This window comes from Excalfactoria chinensis, chromosome 18 (assembly GCF_039878825.1).
Source record: "Excalfactoria chinensis isolate bCotChi1 chromosome 18, bCotChi1.hap2, whole genome shotgun sequence".
NCBI lineage: Eukaryota > Metazoa > Chordata > Aves > Galliformes > Phasianidae > Excalfactoria > Excalfactoria chinensis.
This window is the reverse complement of record NC_092842.1, coordinates 6,206,722-6,221,137: the sequence shown is the minus strand read 5'-3', so window position 1 is coordinate 6,221,137 and position 14,416 is coordinate 6,206,722. Positions and strand designations below refer to the sequence as shown.

At 45.7% G+C, this 14,416-nt stretch overlaps 1 long non-coding RNA gene across 2 annotated transcripts; it reads right to left on the bottom strand.

The window, feature by feature from the left end:
* Positions 1-5,785: 5,785 nt before the first annotated feature.
* LOC140260471 (uncharacterized) lies at positions 5,786-12,586 on the bottom strand. Of its 2 annotated transcripts, none has more exons than XR_011905550.1 (3): positions 12,447-12,586; positions 9,206-9,275; positions 5,786-6,210 (listed from the first exon to the last, which is right to left on the bottom strand). It is a non-coding gene; the product is annotated as an uncharacterized lncRNA (long non-coding RNA). The 2 variants fall into 2 exon arrangements; XR_011905551.1 differs by lacking the exon at positions 5,786-6,210 and adding an exon at positions 7,146-8,990.
* Between the last annotated feature and the right edge of the window lie 1,830 nt (positions 12,587-14,416).

Genomic DNA, 14,416 nt, shown 5'->3' with positions numbered 1-14,416 from the left:
CTGGCCGGACCTCCTCTCCATCTCTGCTCAACCTGGGCTGAAGTCGACCCGAGGGTGCTGGGTCTCATGCTGAAAGTACCAAGCCCCCAGTGTAAAGGTCCTGCCCAGAGCAAACCCTCCCAGAGGGCTCCGAGCAGTCTCTGCTGGAAGCTTCACACCCAAATTGGTTCAGGGCAGCAGAAGAAAAGGGATAACCCTCATGCTGTGCATCCTTTGCTCCCAATACCCCACAAAGGCTCTGTTGGTATATCAGAGGGGAGGGGACCAGAGGCAATGCCTACCCCACACTGTGCGTGCCCATGCCCTTCCCAGTACCCATGGGAACGGTACACCCAATTCCCCCCATTGCACACATTCCAAATGCTCTCAAACTCACAGCTTTCCCAGGACCTCATGGATACTATTAAGTCCCACAGTAACTGGCAGCACAGGCTGACAGCACCATCACCCCTTCTTCACATGATGCAGAATGTCTTCCCCTAATGAGTGCCTTAATAGAAATCACTTGCCACTGGCCTCCAATTAGCAGAGGCCTCACAAGAGGACTTTCCTCCCTTGAGTGCTCATTGTGAAGCACTTCTGCTGCAGTCCTGTGGTGATGGTCACTGTTGGAGTGGGAGGTGGGCTCCCTGCGTTCCCCATCAAGCCAAATGGTGGAAGGCACAGCATTTGCAGCCCAGTGATGCTAAGCTGGGACTCAACAGGGCCAGGCTACCAAGATCAAACTGAACAAAGGCAATGGGTTGCCATCAGTGAGTGCCCACTAGTTGTAGCTGCAGTAGGACTCATCAACACCCTGCACCTCCACAGGAAGAAAATCAGATTAGTTTAGAGAGAGCTCAGAAAGAAAAGCAGCCCAGAGAGCAGCTGCAGGAAAGCTGGTGTGCCTGGCTATTCCCCATAGGCCTCTCTTTAATATACTTCCCTCAACATCTCCCTTTAAGGTCAATGCTTTATAGCCCATAAAAACAGAGGACCTTTAAAAAGCATTAAGCTCCCCTTGACTTTATCAAGAGCAGTGCACTGAGGCCAAAAGCATCAGGTGTGCAGTGAGGTCTGAACACATCCTTCTCTTAAGCCTTAGAAGGCTTTTTTTTTGCCATAGATATCACCTTCCCCCAGCTGGGACTGTATCAGGATGCTCTGCCTGGGAATGGGCTCTCACCCCAAATCAGGGGACAGAGAAGGGCTAGAGGAGTGCTACCAGGTTTGGCTGTGAAATTACCCCTTGTCTAAGACAGCACATCCCTCAAAAGGGACCTGTTTGCATGCTCTCCTTTGCTTTTATACACATCCAATTCCATTGACCTTCATAGTAATAATTATTGCTCACACCTGGGTAAATGACAAAAGCATAAACTCTGTCATTGGTTTTAATTGATTCCTCCTTTACAGCCTTTTGTAATTAATGCCAAGAACACTGTCACGGAGCCCAAGGCTCCCATGGATAAGGCCCTGTCCATGGAGCTTCCCTCCTGGTTGTAAATCACAGAAACACAGAAATGAAAGGAAAAACTGCCCATGGTGACACAGCAATGTAAGCCTGGTCTTCTGATTCCCATGTTGTCTTACCCTGACTTGGAAAACACCTGCAGGAAGTTGGAAAGGGCTCAGAGCTGAGAAATCTGGAGATGCTGCCATGGGGCTGAGAGGAGGGGGTGCAACCCTTCCACCTACAAAGGGGAGTGTGGGAAGAGGCTGCCCCAGGGGGAGTTTTCTGCACATGAAGGATCTTTTATCTGGTAACAAAGGCGAAATGATGGTCCACAGTGTGGAGCAGAAGCTGTAAAAACTCTGATTAGAAAATGGAGCTATGTTCCCTCAGGGGGAGGGTAATCAGGCTGTGGAAGAACTCAGCTGGAGGCACAGTGCTCTTCCATTGCTTGGCACAGTTAACTCGGAGCCAAGAGCCTTTCCAAAAGAAGCTTCCTGGCTCCTCCAAACATTACAGGTGAAATGTCACCGTGTGATAGATTTTCACTGTATCTTTCTGTAGGAATTGCATAGGGATCCCAATTACATCTAACGGATATGAATTTCTCTATTGAAGTCAACACAAAGGAAGGCAAAAACTGTCATTTCTTGGGAAATTGGCCCACTCTGGTAGAAGATGCTAATGTGGACACTATGGGTGGAGACACCTGGACAAAGATGTTCCACACTATACATCCAGCCTGCCAGCGTCCCCTTATTGCCCTTTTTCTTCCCTTAAAAAGTGAAAATACTTTGGGGAAATAGTTCCCTTTTACTTCAAGTGTATACAGCATGTCGTCCAAAGTGGCTCTGGGCCACAATCAGACATAGCTCCAAACAGAATATCTACAGGAACGTATTTCCTCCTGCTTCATTACCAACTTCTGAGGCTTCCCTGGTGAGGATCCCAGCTCAGCTGGGCTCTATTCCCATGGGGAGAGGCACAAGAGAGAGTGATGTGCTCCTTTAAGGCAGGGCTTCGTGCACCTCCGGCAGAGCATTGCCATAACGTGATGCGGCAGTTGCTAAGGTAACAGCACCAACATACTTTTTCATGAATAGCAAAGCAAATTGTCATGGAAGAGTAAAACCCACACGCGTTGCCAGGATATGTGTTCTGTTGCCCCGGGGTTACAAGTATTTACAGGCTGTTTCTTTTTTTTTTTCTCCATCTTGAAAAACACTCCTATTGCATGCCCATGTACTACTGATATCCAGGAACACCTTGGTTGGAGCTGCCTTGGTTCACTCCCAACATAGACACCAAACAGAAGTGGTGTGTTTGGCCAAAGCACAGCAGGGGACCTGATTTGGGTCTTCCAAATTGCCCCCACGTGTGGTTCTTTGCTTTACTCCTTGGCTGACCATGCGTTTATGCCCCCCAATTGTATTGGGTTGCAGATTTGGGGTCAACAAGGCTGCATCCTATGTGTTTTACTTGCTGTGTTAGCATTAGGTGTCCAAAATGCCCCCAAAGGACTGAGGAAATAGAAAAGAAAAGCAAGATGAATGTATGGATCTAAAAAGATGGCTTACTTTTTCCTAAGTTTTAGGAAACAACTCTCATTCCCTGCAGCCCTTCACCTCCCAGCTCAGAAGCAGGTGGAGGAGCAGACTCTGCCAGACTTCAATCCATCCCCTATTGCTTTGGGGATACCAAGCAAGAACAGCTCAGCAACCAGCAGTGCTCATCAGGAATGGTGGGAACCAGCCTCTTACATTATAAACTGGAAATAAAAGAGCAGCTGAAGAACTGTGGAGGTGCAGAAGATGAATAGGAAGGGAGCTGGAACAGAGAACATCGTGTGGTTGCAGGACCTTCCTCCAGCACAAACCATGGGGAACTTTCTCATTAAAACCATGTAGATAATGTTCTTCAGCTCTCTGCCTCTTGATTTGGTGAAGAGATGAGTCCGTTCCTATTGCTGCAGGAGTCTGGGATGACCCCAAGGCACAGCCAGAGCTCAGCTGCAGAGCCCCAGGCAGTATGGGATTGGTTACAGCTCTCTCCCTGTAATTTGCCTTGAGTTTTCCTAGTGCAAACAGCACACACGCTTCTTGCCTTTGTGTCCTGTGAATTCCTGGAGCCTTCACAGGTGTATCCAACATTTCCAGGTGGTAGCACAGCTAGTTCCACTGGAGGCATTGCCTTTCCTTTTCTTTTTTGTATGTTGTATTTTTAACTCATCAGATGCTTCTGTTCGAGCCTCACAGTTGGAGATTTTGTTGCACTGCTTTTAAAGAGCAGAACGATGCCTTTTCTGGTCTGTTCATTATTGAAATAATTCAAGGACTTGAGCAAGAAGGACAAAACCTCAGCCAGGCCACGCACTGTGCAAACATCCCTTCCATTCTGGCACTTAACAATGGCTTTGTGTTTGCTTCTTTTGTTCCTAATAGATTCTCTGCAAAAGAAAAGCAAATCCACCTTAGCAGATCTGAAAGGGTTGAACTCACCCAAGGATCGATGCTTGCTGACTATGAACTCCTTTGCTGTCCCAGCCAGGCAAAACCCCCCAGCATGGTCTCAGTGTTTCAGGCACCTGGAGAGAGCCCAAACTTTCTACCATGTTTTGTATCAACAGGTGGGGCCAAGGAGGGTTATAGCAAACATCAGTGTCTCATTGAGCACGATTCACACTGGGAGGATTACCTCGTGCAGCTCAGTCTGATTGCTTCAAAATAGCACAAGATTGTTTGAGCTTCTTGAGAAGCCACTTGCTTTGTGAGAGCTTTCAGGGAGAAAAAGAGTGGCTGGGAAAGGTGGGAGTCACACCGTTGTGCAAAGTTTACCTTTCCATTCATTTGCAGCACGAGGATAACAGACTGAGTGGTGCTGTGGAGCTTCTAAATGCCCCCTTGCATCTTCCATGGAGGGAAGGCAGTGCTTGCTGCTGCCCAGGGCTCTGCTTGCTCAGGTGTTCTGTAGCTAATGGGAAGAAACCTCATTAAGAAACAGAGATGAATCAAATAGAAACAAACAAACAAATAAATAAATAAAGAGAGAAACAATGCACTCCTGAAGTGATATTGACTCACTGGGAGGAAAGTGCAGACAACAGCTTATGTTGCTAAAAAAACCCACAAGTTTGTGCTGTTTTGGGTTCAGCATTTTAGCCAACTGTTAGGAACTTCAGAGTAAATCTCAGCATTTCCCAGGGCCCAGATTGCATTTTGGACCATATACCCTGAAATGTTTTTATTTAATTTGAGTCCACATTATGTTGCCTACATATGGTGACACACACATTTCATTTTATGTAGCAGATGCTGCTTTGCTATTGAGAATGTAATATACTGAGTATATTATAGTATCATTTGGTTTAGGGTAACTGCAGTGTTTTTTAACTCCGATTAGCCTTAATTTTAAACCTGATTTCCTAAGGAAATGAAGCTTACGAGATCCTGCTCTCTATGCATGTGGTGTGTGATGTGCATCCCTCTGCTTGTCCATCATTCTCCCATTTCTTTTGAGTTCACCGACCATTCTTGAAGCAGGATGGGAAAACCTGCGTTGTTTCCTCTAACTCTGCACAAAAAAGACTTCACAGGGGAGATGGAGTTCACCATCCAGGCACACAACTCCTGGGGAACTGAGCTGACAGAGCACTTTCCTCTAAACCATAAGCACTTCCAAAAATTAAAGAGCTGAGAGTAATAAGGCCACACTCCCATAGCACCCAGAAAGAGGGATCAGTCGGGCTGAATTGTGCTGCTCTGCACAGAGGCAAAAGCCCATCTCTGTCTTAATTAGAAGCTAATTAAAAACTGCAAGTGATTTTCTCTTCTCTGCTCTCCCTGCTGGCCCAAAGGTTGAGCTGCAGATGCCCGGATCCCCATTCTGACAGCATTCACATTGCTGCAGGGCAGCCCCAGATTGAACACCAAACATGGTGCAGCTTGGCAACAGCTCTGGCTCCATCTTGCTGCTTGTGTCCGACTCATCTGCTCTCATTTTCAGATGTTATCCCCAGATTTCACTCTTTGGTTGGCTGAGATCGTTTTAGAGGCAGCAGGGCACAGCTGTGATTGAATTGCACCACGAAAGCCAGACAGCATTTTTAAGGTAGGCAGTGTTGGCAGTATTCTGTAGTTCTCCATCACTTCCCAACAAAATATCCTGTTTAGCATGTTAAAATAGCAACCTCTCGCCCTAGGTGCTGCACTGCCCCACATGCGTGAACTTTGTCTTGTTACAGCACCGAATCTGCCAAGGAGGGCCATAAACAGCACTTAGTGATGCATAATATATGAAAATGGCTCACGCTGAGCTTTTAGATACAGAAGGATTTCTTTTTTTCCCCCCTCTTAATCCTATTACAACATTCTCCTTCAGCCATTCAAGTACTGTCATAAATATTTAAAAGCTTGTTTAAAATACCCAGTCAGTGAGGAGTGAATATTTATGGCCCCCAACCCCCTGACCTTTAGATTTAGGGTATAGCATACATAAACCAGCCTCATTAAAACGTACACCACGCGCCAGCCTGCAGGATTGGATCAGAACTCCAAGCTCCTTCAAGTATTTAGCATCGCTGAGGTTCCCAGTGGTAAAGAAACAGTGCAATAAACAAAGGCTGTGGTTGGAGCTGGGCAATATTCCCACTGTTGGGGAAGGCACAGAGATGGGTAGAGCATGAATCTCCCTTTTATTCCCTTCCTTTGGGGACGGTGACAATCCAAGTTGTCCCAAGAGACGGAACAGCAGCGCTGAGCGGCCCGGAGCTGTCCGTGGTGCTGAAAGCAGAGAGAAAACTCAGTATCGGCCGATCCCAGAGGAACCGCGAGTGAGTTTTGCCTGCTCAATACTTCCTCGGATTTGTCCCGCTAATCCCCGGTGACACAGCGTGTGTTCAGCCGAATTAGGACCCCATCGCCTCCATTCAGGTTTTACTAACAGACCCCCGCAGTTAAATGATTTAAATCAGAGCCAGAGATTTTTCAAAACCTCCATGTATCCCAACTGGTACATTTTTGTCTTTTTTGTTGTTCAGTTTCTATAGAATTATGATTCACATTCAGTACTTTCAAGCTAAAGCCCTTGCATTCCTCCTGCATGCTCAGCCCAGACCTCTCCTTCCCCGATGGCTGCCCAGGATGGGACTGAGGCTAGAATCAACCAGGATACAAGGAAAGGATTGCACGACATCTTCACGTTTCTCAGAATATGGCTTTAAGAGCTTAAAGGCCCTTCAGATCTTCATATAGTCAGGGATTTGAAGTGTTCTGCTGATGTATATGCATATTTAAAAATAAGGAAACACTGAGAAGATAAATGCAAAGGAGCATGGTAAGCAATGACCTGTAGAATCCAAAGAGTGACACCTGAAGAAATCCCATTCAGGTCACTGAAAAAGGCAAATGCTATGAATGTTATATCTGTTCAATATGCCCTGGGGACAAAGCAGGTGTGCTGGGCAGCCCCAGATCAGCGCTGTGTGTTGGTGGGGCCAAAAAATGTGACTTATGGATATCAATACCCAGTGACTTTCTATAATTCACAGATGCTCCTGGCAAAAATTCACATAATGTTCTTGGCAGCTCCATCCTGATGAAGGTGAAGGAAATCTGGCAAAATGAACAAGAATTTAGGTTTCTGGCAGTTTATGTTCCAGTTGGACCATGTGTTAAATAACCCAAGCCCAGCACAAGTGAGCAAGGCTAAAGTGCCACTTAAAGCTTAATGGGGTTGATAACAAGTGCTGGTCACTCAGTTTGGGCAGTCACACTTAACACTTACTGCAATACATGTCAGATGAGCACCATTCAGCTGCCTCTTACCACCCTGGAGGGAGAACTGCTGCAGAGAGCATTTGCAGCCAGGTTTTGTGTGTGCTGCCATGCTTCCAAACATCCCATCTAGATAGTGGTAATCAACACAGCAAAAGTACTTTTCTTGCTTTGCTGATGATGGGCTTCCTATGATTCACACCCACTTCTGGGAGGTGCTCCTGGTCCCCTGCCATATCACTGTCCTAATTGCCCTGCTACCAGTAAACATCTTCTAGGCACATGCCACAAATGACCCATGGGAATTGAACTTCATCTTATTTTTTCCCTGGTATTCCTAGCTTTGTTAGCTGGAATTGATTCTGCTTCTACATTAACTGGAAAATAAACAAAACCCCAGCCAATCTGGCCGCATGCCTATTGCTGGGAACCTGCTGAAAAAGACGAAAGATCCAATATTGCAATTAATAGGTCCACAGGGGTGCTTTGAGAAGCACTTCAGTGTCCTCACATTGCCATAACACTTCACAATACCTTCAGTGCTCCCTTTCAGGACCAAACAAAAACTGCTGCAGATCATCCCTGCACTACCCAGGCACGCTCCCTGTGGGGCCTCACCAGGATCTGCCTTTCTCCTCCTGTTAGTGTCCTCCCAAGGCTGCTGACAGCCTGCAGAGTCACAAGGGGAAGTAGGGACATCTCTCCCCACTCCCTGTGTCTTGGTTCCTGGTTTCCTGTACCTTGGGCAGTCAGAGAGAGTAAAAGCAATGCTCATTTCTTCCTATGTAAAGAGTTGGGAAATGCTTGGATGGGCAGAGTTATACTGATCACAGAAGGCTTTCAGGGGTGGATTGGGTGGACTCGGGCAGGCAGAAATAAGTGCTAGCTCTGTGGAGTTAAGACTTGTTGGGATCCAGCTCTCACTTGCAGTGGCAAAAGCAAAGGCAAAATCTGAATCCTTGAAATTAGACCCACTGATGTTCCAGAAGAATCTCTCCCCGTCTTCATGCTTTTGGGAGCCTCTTCTTTGCAGAGGGAAAGGTTTTCTCAAAGACATACAAAGGGATGCCCAGGGGAACCCTTGGGAGCCCCTCTGGCTGCCCTGGATTTGTGCTTTCCATGCTCCAAATCCTGCATAGGAAAGGGCAAGGAGCTGGCGAAATTAAGCCATTTGCAGGAAGGCAGAAGGTTATATGCATCAGAGCCAACCTTTATAGGTGTTTGACTAGCAGCTTTTTGTAGGCACTCAGCACATTAACAAGGTTGCTGCCACTTATTATGCAATGATCACTTTAAACCCTCTCCTTTTATTCCTCTCACTCCACAAGAACCCAAATGGAGCAATAAAAATCCCACCTGAGGGTGACAACTAATCACCTTTACCATTTGTCCCTGAGCCTGCTGCTCTCACTGCTGGGAAGCCAGCACCCAAGGCTTGTCTGTGCTCCATAGGGTGATCAGCATGGGGACACCCCACATCTGCTGCCCCTCAGGGTGGCAAAACCCCAATGGGGGACTGAGGGGGACAGTTCAAAGCAATCCTGTTCATATCACTGGACAAAACCTCTCTGGATTGAAATCAGCCTCGCTTTGCTTCTCTGTCCTTGGGGGATTCCAGAGCCAGGCTGGTGAGGGAAGTTAAACTGTTGTTTGCACTGGCTGAAAGGCTCTCCAATAGCAGTGGTTTTTAAAAATTAAATGCTCGCGTCCAATTGTATTTGCATTGTGTAATGTCCTTACCCAATGCAATCACTTCAAATCACTGTTCTTCAAATCCTCCGGGACATCTGCAGTGAACAGAGGGCCCAGGTCAAGTATAAACCTTCTGGTTTATTTGGGAATCTGTGTGTCAGTGTTACCATTGCATTAATGAACCATGTAAATCACAGCCAGTTGTTAAATAACAGACAGGAGGAGGAAGGGAAGGCAGAAGGGAGTTTGTACCTTTTACAGGGAGAGTTTTGCAGCGACAAGAAAAATCTGTGTCAGTGTTGCAACTCACCAGCTTGGAGGACATAAGTTTCCCATCCAAATATTGCTTCTTCAGAGGCTCTTGTTGCTCCCAGGAGATTCTGCAGAAATTTGTAAAGCCCGATGTTAGCATGCTTTTAGAAGGGTACTGCAGAAGGATAATATGAATAGAAAGCTTAGATGGTAAAAAAAGAGAGGCAAGTTGCTTGTTTCCTTCTTCAAGCCGCATTGGGATGCAGAGGTCAGACTGACATTCATCACAGCCTTGTCCCTGGTTTGTCAATCACCCTTTGGTTTGCACATGAACAGTCTGGTCCTGAGAGGGGATATCTTACATCAATGTAATATACAGTTATTACTTTAATATTAAAGGAAAATACAAGGGGAAACTGGACAATCAGGCATGTTGCTCAGCTGGAATTGTGAATCTTCACTGTTGCAGAAGCACAAAGTCTTCATATAGCTCAGACCCACTCCTCTTCCTGTTCCCTTCTCTGAGAACACAAACCAGGTCTGTATAAGGCAGAACTCTTCCTTCAGTCACCATTCTCCTAAATCACCTTCACATAGGAGATAATGAAGGAGAGAGCAGTAGGTGAAGGTGAAGCACTGGGGCAATGGTGGACCTAAGCTCACTGGGAATTTTCAAGTTCACCAACCCTTTCCTGCAACAGGTGAATTGTGTCATAGGAAGGAGAGGGAGAGAAAACACGGGAACTGCAAGAGTGCTTTTGCTATTTTGCTCCTTGATTACCAAATACTACTGGTACACCAGCTTCCTATAGGGAGCAGCAACCCCAGCTTGGAGCCTGAGGGAGCCCACCAGCACAAGTACCATGAGCTGGGCTGCCCTTATTGCCTTCACGCAAGGCAGAGCCCTATTTATTTCACTTAGCATCCCTCTAGCCACACAAACTCACTGCGCAAACCCAATCCATTTCCATTCCCACTTGCCCATGGCACAGAGCACTGCCACACGTTTTTCTTCCTGTTTCAAAGTTGACACTTGCAAATGCATGCATTTATACACCATACCATCTTCTGCTGAGGTGTATTTTTCTTTTTTTTTAAACCAAGTTAGATTGAGACAGATACTCATTTTTCTATGTAATAGCGAGATGCCATCAAAGCCTCAAGTTGCACATTTTGCATCTGCAGGAGCCAAGTAGTTATATGCTGTAATGATGAACTATCAGCTGAGACGTTGCAGAGTGACAGGGATATTCTGCATTTTACAGCTGTTTGAAAACAGTCCCTGGTCAATAAGTACTGACTTTCTCAGGAGGAGGAGACCTTGTTTGTCACTGATATTTTCAGGGAAACAGCAAGCTTGGAGCTGGTGCAGTGCTGGGCAGCAGCACAGGGTGAGATGTTGCTGTGCTGGAAATTGCCAATGATCTGTTCCATTGATCCTCACCTAGATGTGGCTCACTGGGATCTAGAGTTGGAGAAGTGTAATAATAACAAGGTTTTCTATTTTCTCTGCTGAGATTAGCAGCTTTGGAGCTCTATTACCTTACTTTTTCTCCATGACTTAGCTTTAGCCTTTTTGCAGCAGTTGATGTTGCATAATAACCCAGCGTAGGGATCATCCTCTACCCCAGAGCATGCAGGTGGCAGAGGGATGTCACCCAAGGGCTCTCTCCCTATGCAGGATGGACTGGAACAACAAAGCTGGATGAGACCCAAAATTTTCTCTGCCCGAGTGATTCCAACACTTGCAATGGAGCAATAGGAAGCAAGCTTTCCTCAAACAACCTCAGAGCTCCTCTGCTCCCTTCATCCCCACGAGGCTCAGCCCCATATTTTATTGAGAGAAGCATCAGACACCGGATTCACTCTTACCAAAACAGCTGAATTTGTTGATGAGCTCTTTCCAAAAATGTAAATTTTATTAAATCTAAAAGTAAGTGGGAGATGTTTCAAAATGTTTGATAAGAAACTAGTTTCCTCCAGGCTGGCAAGGCTCCCCTTCATTTTCACCCTCTGTGGAAGATTTTAGAGTGGTAAGGATATTAAATACATCCATATAATGCAGCTTCAGACAGCAAAAAGGATTAAAACTCGACTCCAGAAAAGGAAAGGAAGTCAGATTACTTGTCAAAATTACATTTGCTTTTGGATGCCATTACTTTCTACATTAAAAAGCTCTGGGGATTAGGAGATAAAGAAGCTAAATCCAATCTGGAAACAGGCTCAGAGGGAAACGTCAGCCAGCCAGTAATCCCAGCTCTTTTCTTTAATAGGATCATCCCTGAGTCAAAGAAAGTGAGAACAATTATTTAATGCCATTTTGAATCCTAGTTACCTTTTCCAACTGACTCAGCAACACTGTCACAGTGGTAAACCAACCTGTGGCCTGGACCTCTCAGCTCCATGCACATTGGGGGGTTATTTTTCATTCATTTTGTGTATTTTGTTTTTAAGAGTAATAAATAAAACAAACAATACAAGGAAGAAGGCAAAGTCACAGCCACAGAGAACAAAATGCAGCGTGCCCCAGCATCTCAGCATCAATAAGCCAGTAACCATGGTTGCACCGTTCTCTGCAGGGACAGCTATCCACACAGACACAGATGCATTGACTAAGAGAACGACTTAATTCTTCAACGTGGTACAGAAGATAAGAAAATCTCTATGCTACCCAATTCACTGATTGATTCACAGTGAAGATTCCTTTAACCCAAGCACCAGACAAAGGTCTTCAGCTGCTACAGCAGGTGGACATCAGCAGCCAGTAAACACCAAAGTGCTTTACAGCCCAATGAGAAGCATACAACAGAGGTAACAAAACACTAGCACATTCTGTCCCAAGAGGTAGTGGATGCCCCACACCAAGAGACATCTGAGGCCAAAGGAAAAGGCTCTGAGCACCTGGTGGAGCTGTGGGGTCCCTGTTTGCTCTAGGGAATGGGACCAGATAGCCTTTAAAGACCACTTCCAAGCCAAACCATTCCATGACACAAGCAGAGGGTGTATGCTCTAATTACCAAAGACAGGGAGATCAGGGCAATAGTGGAGGGTCTTGTTTAATGAAGACCCTGATTATCCCTGGAGTTCAAGAAATGAGCAAGAAACAAATACCCAATAAGAGTTTTACTCATAATAAGAGAGATGGAGAAATCATACACCAGAGTTCAGCTGAATGCATGTGTAACACAATGGAAAATGTAACAATGACAGCAAAGCAGCAAATCCCAGGCTACAGTGAGGGAGGATCCACTTAAACACATAAACCATTAACACAAAAAGAAGGGAATGAAGCTACTTACATTCAGAAGGCCTCAGACACACAGGAATACCCACATCTTTGCTTCTGGTACCAAACCTTAGATGAAGTCTGGGCAGGGGTGGATCCTGGCTCAAGTCCTTCTGGCCACTCAGTGCATTGCATGCACCTGAGCTCCCCTGGGTTGGCACTGCCTTCTCACCAGGTGCTAAATCACTTCTTCAAGCCCAGGCTTAGTATTTTCACTACAATATGCAAGAAACTGTGGGTCAAGAACCATTCATCTAGAGAGTCTCCTCTACTCTGAAAAAGAATAAATAAATTTAAACAAACAAACAAACAAACAAACCCCCACCAAAGCCAGACATAGAAAGAAGTGATGGTGCTCCACTAGGAAGGAGAAAAGCAAAGGCTTTACTATAGCCCAGTAACTTTTGTTGCTTCCTACTAGGATGTCATAGGCGTCTGCAGGAGCAGAGCTGACAGCTTCTGCCTGGCCTTGACCACCAGTGCCTCCCATCCATGATTAAAAGCTTGACTGTATCCTTCACATCACCAAACCCACGCACACATGCATATCAAAAGGACAGCAGGACCAAATGCAGCATCTTCAGATGCTTGAGCCTGGAGGTATGATAATTTAAACAAATAACAGGGGGCAGTGAAGGGAATAAACTGCAGTAAAGCCAGCCAAGTGAATGCACTTGAAGGGCTTCTGGAGCTGGCAACGCAGGTTACACAGCACATGAAATGTTCTGGGTGATACTGTGCCCTGAGATGCCACCTCCAGCTGTACCAGTGACAGTCCTACCCAACAAAGCCAAGGAAGCCCTTCATGCCTGATGCATTTTTTTTATTTTTTATTTTTTTAAATTTTTCTTTAAATTAAACTAGCTGTAGGGAAATATAGCATTTTCCTTCAGTAATTCATTGCCACGGCTCCCCTATTTTGTCATTTTAATTAAAGCCAGCCCCTGCCACAGTTTGGATGTTTGCAGCGATTAGTATTAAATCAAGCTCAAGCCTTAGGGACTGGTCCATTTTCTGCTTGTTGTTGGGCACTCACAGCCAAAAAAAAAAACAGCGTCTGGGGCAGAATGCCTGAAAAGGGTAGTGCAGCCAGCATGGATGTCCTTGATACTGCCCCCATCCCACATGGAGTTCATGAGTCCAGTGGGCACAGAGAGCAGCACAACACCCCAAATTTGAGCCTAGGCACTCCCATAGCTGAGCTGCATTTGTTTTTGTCCAGGTACCCTGATTCTATTTTCCTTTGGAGAATAACTCTTTGTTTTAATTGCTTCTCATTAAACCCGCTATTACCCTTTATCTTACATACGAAAAGGAAAAGACAATTGTCACTACTACAACAATGGAGACAATGGCAGCTTGACTGTCTGCCCCAGACTTGGCTGTGGTCATCCTTCCCTCCTTAGCAATTGTGCTATTTTGCAGCTGGGATTTTCTTTAGTGCCCATCTTGAACCTGCTTTTCTTCCAGGTTAAACAAGTTGCCCAGAGCTGCTTTGATCATTGTTGCTGTTTTAATCAGGAGTTGTAAGGTATTCAATGCTTTTGTTGAATGTACATCTTCAGAGAGAGGTAGTTGCATGGGACTCGCACACTTCACCTTAAATAAAACTCTCATTGTTAGCTTTTATAGTGTCAGAGCAAAGGTGGAAAAGCACGACCTATGAATCAGCTAATGGCTCAGAAATGGAGAAAGGAAGAAAAGACAAAAGTACCCAGGAAAAGGTTTTAAGTCTTTTTTTTTTTTTTTTTTTTTTTCCCTTATGGTTGAGTGCTTTTTCTGCACTCAACTCAGAGATTTTCCAAGTAGTGCTCATTGTTTTGGACAATGAGCAGAACCCGGAAGCTCACCATTGCCATGTCTTGAATTTGGCTCCCAACTGCAGGATTCACACAGGGCCAGCGCTGGCTGTGAACCCCACACTGTTTTCTGACTCCGAAAGGATCCTCTGGGGCAGCACCTACCCTGCAGCCCCCTGAGGAA